At 48.9% G+C, this 16415-nt stretch overlaps 1 protein-coding gene across 4 annotated transcripts in view; it reads right to left on the reverse strand.

Annotated features, from left to right (window-relative positions):
- The window catches only part of LOC144781481 (phospholipid-transporting ATPase IC-like), a 1874327-nt gene that overhangs the window by 1502315 nt on the left and 355597 nt on the right, over positions 1-16415 (reverse strand). The gene's annotated exons all lie outside the window — the stretch shown is intronic.

Here is a 16415-nt window from a genome sequence, read left to right on the forward strand (position 1 = left end):
CTCATAGGGTAGCCTGGCCTAGGGTAAGACAGTCAATATCCAGAAGCACAAGTGTGAAGTTTGCATACCACCCAGCAGTAACTCAATGCAGTTCCACTTAAAAACGACACTACACCAAATTTTTGTGGAAAAATACGTGCTGTTTTATAAAAATAGTACTAGGTTCTCTTTTCCACTATATATCCTTAGTCAGTACAGAAAAATACATTTAGTCCATGTCTCTACCAGTTACAATTGTTTTAGAAGAGTTCTTACAATTCAATTTATCAGCATTAAGGTACAATTCATAGGCTCTCAGGAGTAGTGTCTTGCCACCTTACAAGCTCAGGGAGTCTTTGGACCTCCAAGATAGGTTAACACCAATTACCCCCCACTCTACTATTCTGAATAAGCTCTTCTCTAGACCTGTCACAAGGAGGTTTATATCTCAGCACCACGTAATCAGCGTTCCAGATCAGCTTTAATACAATCAGGTTCCTTGTGAAAGTCTTTAAGGCTTCTGACGGTTTTAGTTCACTCTTAGTGAGGCCAACCATTAGGTTCCACCCCTCTGCCCTTCGATCATAAGATCTTCATCCTTCACTCTCCCCCCTTCACACACTCCTTACTTTTCAACGTTGGGCCCACTGGGCCAGAGTCTCGAATCGCCGGAGAAGGGAAGTTCACACTGGGGGGGGCTCAGCGTGTAACAGTCGGCCGCTTGACCCTCCTCACCCGCTACTCCAGCCCCTCATGGGTAGAGCTGGCACGGGGTAAAAGGCCACACAAGCTGAAGGGAGCCGATGCTCACCTCCCGCCCGATTCCTCCTCAGGGGCTGACTCCGCCTTCCTTGAGGGAAGCGGTCTGACCGGGCATGCGCGCGAGATTAGCGGCTCAAAGACAGAGCCTGCTCAGCTCCGGTGAACCTCCTCCTTTGGTTCCGCCCTCGCTCCAGGACCCGTGTTCACTCGGCGGGGCCTGCACAGTTCGAGGGAGGGATTCCCAAAGCGAACTTCCCACCACAGTCACCAGTCTAAGCGAGCATGGAGTGGCCTTCGCTACACGGCCAAACCACTCGGCGTTTCTGTCCCAGGCACTTGGCTTTAGCCTCCGTCCAGGATGAACCCACTACCCCTATTGTGGCAGTTCGTTACCACAGGTACAGAGAGGGGGGATTCTGTTGAAATACCAGATGATGTCTATTTCTCTCCTAGTTCTTGTGGCGACTGACCAGGCTCACAGGTTTCTCTCTCCTCCACTACAATTCCTGCTTTGGTCTAATCCTCCATTCCTTGAGTCTAAATCAGGACCTTTCTTACTGGGCAATAATCGGAGTTACACTCCAGTTCAGTCTCCCTCACCCAATCTTTCTTCTGGGGGCTGGATGGGGATATGCGCCCAGGGTCTCCAGGATTTCCTCTGGCAGGTTCAGGTCGGTAACTACAAGGAGAAAGGGGTGGTGAAACAGTAAGGAAGCGTCCCTACACTGGGAGATCAACCCTCTGATTATCCTACCCCCACCTTATGCTACAGCCTTTACTCCAGCTAGCCTTCTCTGAATAGACAATATGGCTGCACTACAGCTGGCCTTATATAGGGTGGCCTCAGAAGGTCCAGAAGGGACAGGAAGGTTCTGGAAAGTCCCTACTCTAGTCTATAGGTCCTGTCCAGGGGTGACCGTTATGGCAGTTAATGGCGACCATTTTGTGGGTCCCATACTCTCCAGTCAGAAATGGCACCTAGGCCTCAGGTAAAAAACTATGAGGGCAAAAGAGCATCTAACCCCTAGGACAACACCGCAAAAAAATAATCCAGTGGACACAAAAAGGGATGAAGGTATGAGGGGCAAAAAGGGGACAAAATAAATAATAAATTGGAGGGACTACCCAAAGGCAGACAGGTCTAACACGCGTCCCCCCCAGCTGAAAGTGGGGAGAGCTACCCAACTCCTTGGCAGTCCTCATCACTAAGGCGGAAATACCTAGAGAGACCGTCTGCATTGGCGGGGTCCACTCCAGGCCGATGTTCCACCCGGAAGTCCATTCCCTGTAGGGAGATGGACCATCTCAACAACTTGGGATTTTCCCCCTTCATTTGCATCAGCCAACGAAGGGGTCGGTGGTCAGTCTGAACCAGGAAGTGCGAGCCAAACAGGTATGGCCGCAACTTCTTCAGAGCCCACACCACCGCAAAAGCCTCCCTCTCAATTGCACTCCACTTCTGTTCCCGGGGAAGCAGTCTCCTGGACAGGAAGACTACAGGCTGATCCAGACCCTCTTCATTGAGTTGCGATAACACTGCCCCAATGCCATGTTCTGATGCATCTGTCTGGACAATGAACTCCTTGGAGAAGTCTGGGGCCCTCAGGACCGGTGCTGCACACATTGCCTGCTTCAGTTTTTCAAAAGCTTGCTGACAAGCCTCTGTCCAAACTACCCGTCGAGGTTGTTTCTTTGAGGTAAGCCCTGTGAGGGGCGCTACAATAGTGCCATACCCCTTCACAAAGCGACGGTAGTAACCTGTGAGGCCCAGGAAAGCTCGGACCTCAGTCTGGGTCTTGGGGGTTCCCAGGCCATGATTGCCTCAATCTTTGTCTGGAGGGGCTGCACTGTTCCCCTACCCACCAAGTGTCCAAGGTACACAACCGACCCCTGCCCAATCTGACATTTGCTGGCCTTGATTGTCAAGCCAGCTTGTTTCAGGGCCTGGAGAACTGCTTGCAAATGTTGCAAATGGTCCTCCCAACTGCTGCTGAAGACAGCAATGTCATCCAGGTAAGCAGCGGAGAAACCCTCCATTCCGGAGAGGACCTGATTCACCAGCCGCTGAAAAGTGGCAGGGGCATTCTTGAGCCCAAAGGGCATCACACAAAATTGGAAGTGTCCCTCAGGCGTGGAGAAGGCTGACCTTTCCTTTGCTCCATCTGTCAGGGAGATCTGCCAGTACCCTGAAGTGAGGTCAAAGGTACTCAAGTATTGGGCAGCTCCCAGCCGGTCAATTAATTCATCCGCCCTAGGGATCGGCGGATGAGCATCAGTTTTGGTAACTGAGTTCAGTCCCCGGTAATCCACACAGAACCTCAGTTCTGGAGTGGTGCCTGGTGGAGCTGCTTTTGGCACTAGAACCACCGGACTGGACCAGGGGCTACTGGAAGGTTTATAACTCCTAGCTCTAGCATCTTGGTAACCTCACCATGGATGCTAGCCTTCACCTTGTCTGACAGCCGGTAGGTCTTTGACTTCACTGGTGGGCTGTCTCCTGTGTCCACATCATGGGTACACAGGTGGGTCCTTCCCGGGACAAGGGAGAACAACGTAGAGTACTGCCCCAGTATCTGGCGGCAGTCCTCTCGCTGTTCAGGAGTTAGGGATGGGGAGAGAATCACTCCCTCCACCGACCCATCCTTTTCCTGAGACGAAAACAAGTCTGGGAGAGGTTTGCTTTCCGCTTCCTCTCCTCCATCAGTCACCATCATTAAGATGACCTCGGGCCTCTCATGGTGGGGTTTGAGTCGGTTAGCATGTAGCACCCGTAGGGGCTGTCGAGGGGTCTTAAGGTCCACCAGGTAGGTGGCCTTACCCTTCTTTTCTAACACCTCAAAGGGGCCTGTCCAGCGATCCTGGAGGGCACTTAGCTCTCCAGGCTCCATTACCCACACTTTCTGGCCAGGCTCCAACTCCACCGGGTGAGCGTTGTGGTCATACCACTCTTTCATGACTGCCTGGCTAGCCTCCAAGTTGTCAGAAGCTTGCTTCCACAACTTCGCCATTTGGCTCCTGAAGGCCAGCATGTAGCTCACCACATCCTGGGGGGGTTTCCTGGGAGACTTTTCCCATCCATCCTTCACCAGGCTGAGAGGACCGCATACAGGGTGCCCATACAGAAGCTCAAAGGGGCTGAAGCCCACTCCCTTCTGTGGCACTTCCCTGTAGGAAAATAGCAAACAGGGTAAGAGGACGTCTCATTTCCTCCGCAGGCTTTCAGGCAGACTTCTGATCATGCCCTTCAAGGTCTTGTTGAACCTTTCTACCAGTCCATTTGACTGGGGGTGATAGGGAGGGGTGAACCGGTAGGTCACTGCACACTCCTTCCACATTGTCCGCATGTACGCTGACATAAAGTTGGTCCCCCTGTCGAACACAACTTCTTTGGGGAAACCCACTCGGGTAAAGATCCCCATCAGGGCCCTAGCCACCACAGGTGCAGTGACAGTCCTCAGAGGAATTGCCTCTGGGTACCGGGTGGCATGATCCACCAGAACCAGGATAAACCTGTGACCAGCTGTTGTTGGTGGATCCAATGGCCCCACAATGTCGATGCCCACCCTTTGAAAGGGGGTGGTAACGACAGGAAGTGGTTCCAGCTGAGCTTTCAGCTTCACCCCTGTTTTCCCACTGGCTTGGCAGGTTACACACGTCCGACAGTAGGTGTTAGACGCCACTTTCATCTGAGGCCAGTAAAAGTGGGGGACAAGCCGAGCAAAGGTCTTGTCCTGACCTAAGTGTCCTGCCAAGGGAATTTCATGAGCCAATTCCAGCAGAAAGGCTCGGTACCGTTGCGGGACTACCAAGGCCCTTGATGAACCAGGTAAGGGTACCTTGCGTTCACTGTAGAGGAGTCCGTCCTCCCAGTAAATGTGGTAGTGTCCCGCAACGTCCCCTGCTGCCTGGGCCTCGGCCTGTCGTCTCAGTCCCTCAAGGGTAGGGCACTCCTTCTGGCCCTTACAGAACTCCTCCCTGGTAGGCCCTCCCTCCACATGCCACTCAGCAGGGATGGGTAGGTCCTCCAGGGAGACTACTTCCCCCTCCATGGACTCCTGGACCACCCCTGCAGGTGGCCGATCTGTCACATGGGGTGTGGAAGCCGAAGCAGGCTTCTCCTGTCTTCGGGTCTGTCCCTTTTTGGCAGCGGGCTGGGCCATTGTTCCAGGTTCCAACCCGGGCGAACTCCCTCTCTGGGCAGTCGCAGACCTTGTGCTTGCACAGGCCCAGTCAGGTGTACCCAGCATCTCTGAATGCGTCCGGTATTCCACCTCTCTCCAAGCATTGTGCTCCATGTCTTTCCCCAGCAGACAATCGACTGGCACGGCAGGGCTTACGGCAACTCGAAGTGAACCTGCAACCCCTTCCCACTCAAAGGGAACCTCGGCCACAGGGTAGGGGCCCATTCTGCCGTCAGCCATCGCGGCGGGGTGGAGTACATTGGGAATCACCTGCTCGGGAGACACCAGTTGACTTCTCACCATAGTCATACTGGCTCCTGTATCTCTCAGAGCCTCCCCTCTCTGGCCATTGATGGTGATCCACTGCCCATACTTGGTAGTATTTGGGGGCACCTGGATCTTAGGAACCATCTCCCGTTCTCCCAGGGACACTAAGGTGACACCCGCCCACTCACCCCCCTTATCTAAGGGCAACTCCTCCCCGAGCGCTACACTAGCTACTCCCGGGGCTTTTCCTCCGGTGGGAGGGGGTGGTCTCTTTGGGAATCTGACATCTCCCTTATAATGTCCAACACCATCACACTCAAAACAGTGGACAACCCTTGGCTGCTGGCTCTGGCCAGGATGAGGGTTTCTGGGCGGGTTAGCCTTAGGGGTGAAACCTGTTCCCTTTCCCTGGAAACTGTTTTGGGGACCTTTAGAGAACTCCCGTTTTTTATCTCCTCCCTCCTTGTTCTGAGGGGCGCCCTGTCCGGCCTTTTGGGAATCCCCTCCTGTCCCCTTTGAGGACACCCGGGTATTTGCCCAGATGTCTGCCTCCTCTGCAAGCTTCCGGGGGTTGGTCAGCTTGCTGTCCACCACGTGTTGGCGCAGCTCGGGAAAACATTTCTCGAGTAGATGCTCTTTAAGAAAAAGGTCATACAAACCCTCATAGTCCTTCACCCCACTGCCCTGTACCCAGCCCTCCAATGCCTTCCTCGCATAGTCCAGGAAATCCACCCAGTTCTGGGTGCTTAACTTGTGGCTCCCCCTGAACTTTTGGCGATACTTCTCCGGGGTTAGCCCAAACTTTCTGATCAATGCTAACTTCATGATGGGGTAGTTGGTCTGCTCCTCCGGTTCTAAGGCTAACAAGGTGTCCCGACCAGTAGGAGGCATGTATTTGTACAACCCACCCCCCCAGTGTTTCTCCTGGATCCCATGGGCTCTTAAGGAGACCTCATAGGCAGCCAGCCATTTGGCTATATCGTCCCCCTGACTATAGCTGGCAACTAAATCCTTAGGCAGGTAGGGTCTGGACTCCCTGGTTGGTTCTCTGGTTTCGCTGTCACCATTTGGAGAGTTGGCGAGTCCTAACTGTAGAGCCTTGAGTTCTAGCTCTTTTAGTCTAAGCTCATGAGCCATCCTCTGTTCCTCCCTCCCCTGTTCTAACCTGGCTAACTCCCACTTCAGCTTCCTTTTTTCCCTCCTGTCTGTTAGTTCAGCTTCGGTCAAGCTTCCTCCGGAGACACTACTGCCCCCCCTTGAGTAGGTCATTGGTCCTGGAAGTAGGTTTCCCATCTCAGGATGGAACAATCCCTCTACCTCTATGACTGTGTCCCGGTCCGTCCCCTCTTCCTTCTCCTTCCCTTCTCCATGTGCTGCCACCCAAGCCCTCAAGCTGGTCTGGAGCTCCCCCTTCTTGGCACCCCGCTTAAAGAACACTCCCATCTGTTGACAAAAGTCCCTAAGCTGGGCCACAGAATAAGTGTCCAGTTCTTCCAACGCAAATTCCATTTTGCTAAAGGCAAATCAGGGACAGGCACACAAAAAGAAGGGAGTTACAAGGGCAATCTGAAGCTACCTCCACCCCACCACCAGGAATGAATTTGGAAAAAGCAAAAGTAAAAATTAGGAAGGCCGCCAGGAGAAAACTCCTGGTGTAGGTCAGTGGATTACACTTAGTTACTGCAGAGTAGTCGCAACCACAGTTCTCAACCCACCGCTAGACACCAATATGTGGGACCTGGATTTTGCCAAGTCTCATAGGGTAGCCTGGCCTAGGGTAAGACAGTCAATATCCAGAAGCACAAGTGTGAAGTTTGCATACCACCCAGCAGTAACTCAATGCAGTTCCACTTAAAAACGACACTACACCAAATTTTTGTGGAAAAATACGTGCTGTTTTATAAAAATAGTACTAGGTTCTTTTTTCCACTATATATCCTTAGTCAGTACAGAAAAATACATTTAGTCCATGTCTCTACCAGTTACAATTGTTTTAGAAGAGTTCTTACAATTCAATTTATCAGCATTAAGGTACAATTCATAGGCTCTCAGGAGTAGTGTCTTGCCACCTTACAAGCTCAGGGAGTCTTTGGACCTCCAAGATAGGTTAACACCAATTACCCCCCACTCTACTATTCTGAATAAGCTCTTCTCTAGACCTGTCACAAGGAGGTTTATATCTCAGCACCACGTAATCAGCGTTCCAGATCAGCTTTAATACAATCAGGTTCATTGTGAAAGTCTTTAAGGCTTCTGACGGTTTTAGTTCACTCTTAGTGAGGCCAACCATTAGGTTCCACTCCTCTGCCCTTCGATCATAAGATCTTCATCCTTCACTCTCCCCCCTTCACACACTCCTTACTTTTCAACGTTGGGCCCACTGGGCCAGAGTCTCGAATCGCCGGAGAAGGCAAGTTCACACTGGGGGGGGGCTCAGCGTGTAACAGTCGGCCGCTTGACCCTCCTCACCCGCTACTCCAGCCCCTCATGGGTAGAGCTGGCGCGGGGTAAAAGGCCACACAAGCTGAAGGGAGCCGATGCTCACCTCCCGCCCGATTCCTCCTCAGGGGCTGACTCCGCCTTCCTTGAGGGAAGCGGTCTGACCGGGCATGCGCGCGAGATTAGCGGCTCAAAGACAGAGCCTGCTCAGCTCCGGTGAACCTCCTCCTTTGGTTCCGCCCTCGCTCCAGGACCCGTGTTCACTCGACGGGGCCTGCACAGTTCGAGGGAGGGATTCCCAAAGCGAACTTCCCACCACAGTCACCAGTCTAAGCGAGCATGGAGTGGCCTTCGCTACACGGCCAAACCACTTGGCGTTTCTGTCCCAGGCACTTGGGTTTAGCCTCCGTCCAGGATGAACCCACTACCCCTATTGTGGCAGTTCGTTACCACAGGTACAGAGAGGGGGGATTCTGTTGAAATACCAGATGACGCCTATTTCTCTCCTAGTTCTTGTGGCGACTGACCAGGCTCACAGGTTTCTCTCTCCTCCACTACAATTCCTGCTTTGGTCTAATCCTCCATTCCTTGAGTCTAAATCAGGACCTTTCTTACTGGGCAATGATCGGAGTTACACTCCAGTTCAGTCTCCCTCACCCAATCTTTCTTCTGGGGGCTGGATGGGGATATGCGCCCAGGGTCTCCAGGATTTCCTCTGGCAGGGTCAGGTCGGTAACTACAAGGAGAAAGGGGTGGTGAAACAGTAAGGAAGCGTCCCTACATTGGGAGATCAACCCTCTGATTATCCTACCCCCACCTTATGCTACAGCCTTTACTCCAGCTAGCCTTCTCTGAAAAGACAAAATGGCTGCACTACAGCTGGCCTTATATAGGGTGGCCTCAGAAGGTCCAGAAGGGACCGGAAGGTTCTGGAAAGTCCCTACTCTAGTCTATGGGTCCTGTCCAGGGGTGACCGTTATGGCAGTTAATGGCGACCATTTTGTGGGTCCCATACTCTCCAGTCAGAAATGGCACCTAGGCCTCAGGTAAAAAACTATGAGGGCAAAAGAGCATCTAACCCCTAGGACAACACCGCAAAAAAATAATCCAGTGGACACAAAAAGCGATGAAGGTATGAGGGGCAAAAAGGGGACAAAATAAATTATAAGTTGGAGGGACTACCCAAAGGCAGACAGGTCTAACAGACTCCCTATAACTCGCGCCCCCGCAATCCACTGCTGATGATGTCACATATTACATCATTCATGACATGGTCAGTGACATCACTTATGACATCACTGATGACATCTCAAATTACATCACCGATGACATCACTGATAACTGATGAGAGAGTACATGTATTAGTGATTGTATAGGACTGTTGGTGAATGAGTGGATGTGTGTGTGTGTAGATCTTGGGATTACTGAATAGGTGTGTTGTAAGTGGTATTGGTATGTCCATTGTTTTGAAAATGTTAGTTTCTATTTTTGAGTGTGTGTATCAATGGTTATATTATAGTGATAGGAGGTCTGCCACTCTATCACAAGGATGATGCCATCAGTGATGTCATTTGAGATGTCTAGAGTGATGTAATGAGTGATGTCACTGACCATGTCATGAGTGATGTAATATGTGACGTCATCAGCAGTGCATTGAGGGCGCGTGAGTTATAGTTAGCTGAACTAACAATAACGGGGGAATTTCAATGGCTTTGTACGAGTGAAATGTCCAACTAACTATAACGCCCCTGAAACCTATGGTTTTTTCAAGTGAATTTCTAAGGTTTTTTAAATGCTAATTCCTAGCATGAGGCGGATGAACAAGGCATGGTGGAGGGTCCAGCAGTTATCAACCTAACTCCCACTGTGCTTACTCCTTCTGACATTGAAATTCTCTCCTTGGGCTTAACATACTGTCCAGCGAATAATTTCAGTTATTCCAGAACCAGAATCGAGCTTTTCAAATATATCCGCAAACTCGAGCTCAAAAAATACTATCTGACACATCATCAATCGACAAAACCAGATGTGACATGTGGGGTTTCTTCAACCTTAGGCTCTATTGCTAAGGATGCCAATTTACTCCAAGATCTAACTTCACTAGGTGCTGAAGGGGCGTTGTCTGAGACACAAGATGTGGCTGTGGTTTACAATGCGCCATGTCCAACGAAATTTAATCCAAAGTCGACTTACTCTCCATCAACCCTACATGATAACCTAGATGTATTTCACGATCTGGCAATAGATGGGATCAAGCGTTTGCACATTTCCACTCTTCGATCTAAACATCAAGAAAAGACTCACAATACCAAGTATTACAATTTGGTCAACAAAATCCAGACCAATAATTCCATCATAGTGCACCAGGCCGACAAAGGTGGCAACGTTGTCGTCTGGCCACGTGTGTTATACTTGGAGGAAGCTTACAAACAACTGAATGATGTTTCTTGCTACAAAAGATGTGAACTTTCTGAGATCAAATTGGCGCATAACAACCTCATTAGCCTATTGTTGGGGTGGAAATGTATCGGCCTCCTTACCTTAGATGAATTCAAATTTTTGAAAAAGGATTTTCCAGTGTTGCCGGTATTCTACCTAATCCCCAAAGTGCACAAAGATGCTAACAACCCCCCGGGGAGACCCATAATTTCTGCCAGGGATGGTCTCCTGGAGAATGTCACCAAATATATAGATTTTTTTCTGCAAGACTTTGTTTCTGCCCTACCCTCATTTGTGCAGGATTCAAGTGACTTGTTGAGAAAACTTGAGACTGTGGATTGGAAGCCCGAGTATTGGTTGATTATACTTGATGTATCATCTCTTTACACCAGCATAACACATCTAGATGGACTAAGAGCTGTACAATGGTTTTTGGGTAATAGATCTGTGCAATTTGTGGAACACAACAAAATGTTGATTGCTATGATTTCATTCTGTTTGAGTAACAATTATTTTTCATTTAATAATCAATTCTTTCAGCAGATCAGGGGTGTTGCCATGGGGGCCTGCTTCTCTCCCAGTTATGCCTGTTTGCATATGGGCTACTGGGAGAGGCAGGTCCTCATGGGCATACACTCTCTGATCATGTCTGAATGTGTGCCCCATTGGTATCGTTACATTGACGATATTTTGCTGATATGGTGGGGCACCAAACAGGAGGCAGTCGACTTCATTGCACAACTCAATAACAATGTCTATAACTTAGAGTTCACCCACAACATGAGTCAAACCTGCATTGATTTCTTGGATGTCAAAATTGTAATTGCCAATAACAAATTACATACCACCTTGTTTCGAAAACCAACCTCGGGCAATACGTTGCTACATGCCAAAAGTAACCATCCGGCACACCTAATCCGCAGCATTCCCTACGGGGAAATGCTGCGCATACGTCGCATTTGTAGCACGGAAGATCAGTGCACACTCGTGCAACAACAGAGTAAGGCCCGTTTTTTAGCCAGGGGTTATTCTCTGAGTCTTGTAAATTCAGCTATTAGCAAAGTTAATGCCATGTCGAGAGAGAAAGCTTTGCAACCCAGGAGACCAGCCAATATGGAAATTGACAATGCTAACCAACCGGTGAGATTGGTATTAACCTTCAATCGCCAGTTTCAGGCTCTCAGGAAGATTGTCACTAAAAACTGGAATCTGATTAGTTCCGATCCAGTAATTGGTCATCTCATGCCGGGAAGACCTGACATTTCCTGTAGAAAATCCTACTCACTGGGCGATGCGTTGGTCAAATCCAGTCCTGAGGTGGTCACCACAATACCATGGTATAAAGCCATCAATGGTTTCAAAAAATGCTCGGTTTGCAAAGCCTGTAAACATGGTGTCAGTGTGACCAAGTATTTAACACCGTTTTCAGATGTTCCACGTTTGATTACTAAACAATTGACATGTAAGACCGAGTACACGGTGTATGTGCTGGAGTGTCCCTGTGCCCTGCGATATGTCGGTAGCACGAAGTTGCTGGTGCACAAGAGGATACTCCAGCACATTAGGGCCATCAACAGTGATGATTCTACCTATCCTGTGGCTCGGCATTTCAAGGAGCATCACAACCAACAAAGTCACTTACTGAAATACTTTGCTATTGACTCAGTTCCACCCTTACGCAGGGGTGGTAACCGTGAAGCTATTTTGAGAGCTCTCGAGACACAGTACATCCTGGAACTCGATACTAAGGCTCCTCTTGGCCTTAACACCAGTGTGGATTTTTATACCCACTTGTAATTGTCAGGTAGCTTCAATCAGTTTTTCCTGTTTACTTCTATAACTACATCTAAGTCTTGGGACTATAAGCATCACTAGAACTTGTGGATGGCTTGTTTTTCAAAAGGAAATTGAAATAGAACAGTTTTTGTAGGTCTCCCACATTGGAAAATGAATTTTGAACCAATAATCCAATACACTCCCATCATCCATCTAGGGAGGGATTTTTTAATCTTTAGCTATTTTCATTTGTCAACACTGCTCACGACATTAATTATTTTAATTTTTGGTACTTGCGGTTGATCGATTTACACTTGTGTAAAAGTTGATGACCATTTAGAACTGTATGCCACAGATGATCTGGTTGACAACATTATTCGACATGACTTGTTAAAACCAACCCACTAGGGTAATATCAATGCTTTAACAATAACAATAAGAGTATATCAATCAATCCATGGTGAGAAAATTGGGATAATTGAACACTGTGTTAGTTTCCCAAATAGACTTTAGAATACTATATCCTAGAGAGGGAAACAACTACAAATCTTGATTTCTCTCTTGTGTTTATTTTCTCCCGACTTGTTACACACTCTTATTTACACTCACTGGATGTGTTGCGATAACGTTTGCAAATTTTGTCTGGAATTTTTTCATTGGAAATATCCTGTTTAGTTGTTGCACATCAGTGATTTATTGTGGTGGTTTTATGACAACGAGCACTTTATAATGTTAATAACATTGGTGTCAAATTAGTTGCTCGAATTGTGCATGTTGTTTATGTCTATTACTAGAAATTTGTGATGAACCAATCACCTGATGCCGCAAGTTTGCACTAGCACTTTAAAAATGGGTTGCCCCATCCCCAGCGTCATGTGACCAAGGCCTCTGGGTAGGCCGAAACGTTATGCGGGTGGCGATGCATCATATCTGAATAAACACATCTTTTTCGCCTGATGGCTGGGTCGGCTTTCGTTTTTGCTGGATCGGTGGTGCCCTGAGTTATTGGGGAGTGCTGGTTTTTGTTGGACGAATGCAGTTGTTATATATATATATATATATATATATATATATATATATATATATATATATATATATATATATATATATATATATATATATATATATTACCTACTGGCGGTCGCCAGTAGGTATATATAGTTAGGATTTTTTCTCTATGGGATTTTTGAAAATTCTATGTCTAATAACTTTGGCGTTTGTGGACGGAATTGGCTGAAATTTTCAGGAAAATGGAACATTTTGTTTCTGAGCAGCCCCTGAAAATTTGGGGGGGGAGGTTCTTCAAGGGGGGGCCGAGAAAAAAGGGGGGTCCCAAAATGCGTTTTTCCCATGTTAATTTCCATAGGGCGGTTGGCCTCACTTTTAGCCCGAACGGCTGAATGGATTTGCACGAAACTTGGCAAAATTGTAGGGACTGTTAGCCCGATGTGCCTTTGCTAGGTCTCAATATATGTGCTCCAGTGGATTTTGAGAAATTAACGTTCAAAAAAAGATATATATCTGTAACAGCGCTCCGGGCAGCGATCCGGTTCACGTACTTTTCGCGTTACGGAGCTTTGCGAAACGAAGCTGATTGGCTCTTCGGTGTCTGTAAACATTCTAAACAGTCCGTAGCGGCCGCCATCTTGTCTCTCGGTAGGATCGAGAGACAAGAGGAGGCCAAAGCGAAGGGGCAAATGACCATAAGGGGGCATAGTAGATCCTCCCTGACCCCCTAGGTTTGATGTGGAGGCTTTAAAAGGGCCCCGCGGGGCAAAAAAATTTTTTTTTTAAAAACCCAAAAAAAATCGTTTTTTATCGTGGGGTGCGCCCGGTACGCGTAACGGAAAGCGGACTGGGGAGCGTACTACAAGGAAACAAGAATGATTGACTTTTAACTTATTGTATGTTTATAGACTTTTTTTTTTTTTTTTTTTGCTGAGTGACGTCTCGGCCTATCTCCACGGGATGCAGTCCCTACCATCTCGGCGTTTAAGCCCAGGGGGACCGGTAGTGTGGGAGAGATAACGTCTGTTAACGTTCAATTCGAAGGAAATCAGGAAGTGTTGATAAACATTGTCTGCGCCATCTTGCCTTTTTTCAAATGCCATACTTTTGTCGTGCACGGCAGCCATTTTAGATGCCTTGACCAGACCCACTCTCTGCACGCTGCCGATCCTTAGCATGGGTCCCCACCCTCGCAAGCATCTCCCCCAGGCACTGGTCACCCCCGCTCTCTGTCTTATGCATGGGCAATAAACCTCCCCCCATCTGCGCTGCTCTTCCTTGAGAATCACACCCTGTGCCCGCCCGACACCTCCCTTTCGCCCTATTCACTACCGCACCCTCTGACACTCCTCTTCCTCTGTGTCCGATTGTCCAGGCCGGTCCCAGGCTATCACCTAGCCATGCAGATGTAGTTTATGGCCCCAGCTGTAAAGAATCACCCCTCTTCAAAGGAGTTACAGTAGATCAAGGCCCCCACCCGATGAGATCCGTCACACCACACGCGTTCCTACTATCTGAAAACCATCCTGTATTGTGATTGGGGAGGGGACCGAGCCTGAAGCGGAAGATTCCAGGGATGCCTCTTTGTACATCAAAGTTTTTACAATTATGTGTCACATTAAAAATATATAGCACTCCAACAAAGTAGTAGGATTATAAAACTTTAATAACTTATAAATATATACAACGCAACAAAAACAGTAAATACATTTAAACATTTTTTTAAAAAAAGAAGCAACAATGGTCAGTAGCTGTGTTTTGTGCGAATAGTCCCAAGGCAGCACAACATGCTGAGTTCTGGACGGCACCCAGGTGATGTTACCTGGGTGCCGCACTGGTTTTTGGTATCCTCCAAAAAACGGCGTGGGGCGTCCCGGGGGGGGCGGGGGGAGGCCTCGTCAGTAGCGGTCTGTTGTGCGAATAGTCCCAAGGCAGCAGAACGCGCTGAGATGTGGATGGCACCCAGGTGATGTCCAGTAAGTTGCCGCACTGGTTTTGGTATCCTACAATGCTGCTCCGAATAACGGCGTGGGGCGCCCCGGGGGGGGGGGTGAGGCGGCGTGAACGGGCCTCCCCAGGTGGAGGCTCGTCTGCTGTAGTTGGACGCCCCTTTACCGTTTCAGTTGCCATTCCGTGGGGCGTCCCGGGGGGTGCGGGGGGAGGCCTCGTCAGTAGCGGTCTGTTGTGCGAATAGTCCCAAGGCATTTCAGTTGCCATTCCGCCCGCTTTTGGTACACTGTGCCAAAATCCGCCATTCAGCTGAGTTGCGCCCACTCTTGCGGTGCAGCGATAGGCGGCTGCCACAGGACTCTCAAAATGGCGGCAGGCTCTTTCCTTTTTGGGCCTGGTCCACTGAAATGGCCCTGGGACACTTTGGAACTCGGACGCTTGTCTACTAGGTCTTGGACCCCATTCTCGAAAGCGTCCCCTCAGCCTTGAAGATTCTACAAAAGTCATGGGGGCCACCGACTCCTGCAGGCTTCCGGTGGGGAGCGGCTGCCATGATTGCTCGCGGAATGACCACGACGGAGCCACGAGATGGTGGTGCTTTCATGCTGACGCCAGCTTCAGTCTGAAACATCCAGAAACAAGGTGGGGCTTTCATCGTTTGGGAAAAAAAAATGTTTTAATCCAATGAAAAGTGTATTTTTAGGTCATATGATCAAGCCTTCCATCATTAGGAAACCAAAAGTAAAATGAACCAATGAAAAGTTTTATAAACAAGTCACATGACGTGTTATGCGGAATAGGGCTATAAAAAGCGTAGAAAATCCGTTGGCACGTGAGGCGGCGTCAGTAGCGGACCGATGTGCGAATAGGCCGAAGGCAGCACAACGCGCCAAGATCCGGATGGCACCGAGGTGGTGTCCAGCAAGTTGCCGCACTGGTGTGGCCATCCTACAATGCTGCGCCGAAAGTCGGCGTGGGGCGCCCCGTTGGCCTGTGAGTTCGCGTCAGTCAGTGGGGGCTGTTTGAGGATCTGACTGCATTGGAAAGCAATGTGATGCTGTGCGTCGCCCCCAAGATGAGGCGGCGTCAGTAGCGGACCGATGTGCGAATAGGCCGAAGGCAGCACAACGTGCCAAGATCCGGATGGCACCGAGGTGGTGTCCAGCAAGTTGCCGTGTAGTGTAGTTCCTATTATCCCAATAGGCTCTGCGCATTGGAATAATACCTCCAATAGTATAGACCTAGACCAGACGTTAACTAGGTCTTCTACTGTCGATATTAGACTTAAAGTTTTGGGTTTGCCAGCTAGCTCAGAGTTCACTAGAAACTTTCTCGAATAGGCAAGGAGGAGTTGAACCTCCCTGGATAGACAAGAAGGGATTTCGTTTCTGACAACCATAGAACATGACAACTTTGCTCTCCCCTAATCAAGAGTATATCTCTAGAGTCGTGTGAAAACAAAAGACAACTTATTTTACTCAGTCAGTACGTGCATTCTTAGTTTCACCAGATTGTAGAGAAAAGGAAGAGACGGGCGTGTTCAATAAAATATGTTATTTATTGATCAGTCTCTTTTCTCGTACAAGAGAAATGGATCGATATTATCGCAATACT

The sequence above is a fragment of the Lissotriton helveticus genome, chromosome 9 (assembly GCF_964261635.1).
Source record: "Lissotriton helveticus chromosome 9, aLisHel1.1, whole genome shotgun sequence".
In the NCBI taxonomy this organism is placed as follows: domain Eukaryota; kingdom Metazoa; phylum Chordata; class Amphibia; order Caudata; family Salamandridae; genus Lissotriton; species Lissotriton helveticus.